Here is a 1,543-nt window from a genome sequence, read left to right on the forward strand (position 1 = left end):
GCCCCCTCCCCCTGGCAAGCCCCGCCCCCAATGGGCCCCCACAACCCTGATCTGCCTCCTGCAGCCCCCCCTGGTTGGCCCCACCCCTGATTGCCCCCCATCCCAGTAGGGGGTGGGGCCAGCTGGCCAACTTCCTGTAGCCCCTCCCCTCACTTGGCCCCACCCCAGATCAGCCCCCCGACCCCAATCAGGGGCAGCGTCAGCTGGCCAACCACCCACAGCCCTTCCCCATGGCCAAGCCCACCCCCAATCAGCTCCCCAACCCCAATTGGAGGTGGGGCCCACTGGCCAATCACCCACCATCTCCTCCTCCCGACAGGCCTAGCCTGGATCCACCCTGATTGGGGCCGGGCCGGCCAGACTCCACCCATGCACAAATTTGTTCACTGGGCCTCTAATTGGTAATAACTGAGATGTCAAGTGATGTCATTCTGATTTAAAGTGGTAGGCTCTATAACTCAATCTCTGCTGCAGACTCCATTTTCTTCTTCTGTTAAGGTAAGTCTCTTTGCTTATTTAAAGAGTAATCCTATATAATAAAGAGGAAATATGCAAATTGACCATCACTCCACCACAAAGATGGCGTTGCTCATAGTGGAGGCAGTGGTGGTGGTGGGGTTCCGTAACACAAGATGGTTGCACCCACAGCGGAGGCTGAGTTCCCGTAACAAGCCTTAATGAGCAATCAGTAGGGACCTGAGGCTGTGCCCCCAACCCCATCATGGGGCTTGACGGGGGACCTCAGGACACGGCCCCCCGCCGCAGCACTGGGCCAGGGGATCTGAGCCCACAACCCTGCCCTGGCACCGGGCTGGGAGACCTGAGGCCACACCCCTCACCTGGTGGGGCTTGACAGGAGACCTCAGGCAATGATGCTCTGGAGACCTCAGGCAATGCCCCCCACCTGGCAGGGATTGACGTGGGACCTCAAGGTGTGCCCCCCGCCCAGTAGGGCTTGATGGGTGACCTCAGGCCATGCCCACCACCTGGTGGGGCTTGATGGGGGACCTCAAGATGTGCCCCTACCCTGTTACCGAGCTGGGCGACCTGAGGCCATGCCCCCTGCCTGGTGGGGCTTTACAAGGTCTGGATCTAGCCCAATGGTGGTGGGGCTGGCCAGGTTTGGTTCTGTCATGATTTCGAGGTGCATGTAAGTGGGTGGGGACTTGACTCTGGGTCCCATGGTACGCCCCAGACTCTGACAGGAGGAAGATTTTCATATACATTTTCCTAATTTTCTTTCATCTCTGACTCTTCTATTATAGAGAAAGGGCAAATAGCAATATTAAAGTATTTCCTCTAATTAATCCCCTTTTAATGTGCATGAATTTCTTGCACTGGGCCACTAGTTTCCCAATATACACAAATATTGAATAATTATGTTGCACACCTTAAACTAATATATTATATGTCAATTAAACAATATTCAAAGCTGAGAACTTAAACAAAATAATGTTTGTATGTTGATTAGGATCTTTCTAGTGTTAGAATTACTATGGTTTAGGACTGAAGGTACATATCCTCAAATAGATGTTTTTTTCTT

Source organism: Myotis davidii, unplaced genomic scaffold, assembly GCF_000327345.1.
Source record: "Myotis davidii unplaced genomic scaffold, ASM32734v1 scaffold1124, whole genome shotgun sequence".
Classification (NCBI taxonomy): Eukaryota; Metazoa; Chordata; class Mammalia; order Chiroptera; family Vespertilionidae; genus Myotis; species Myotis davidii.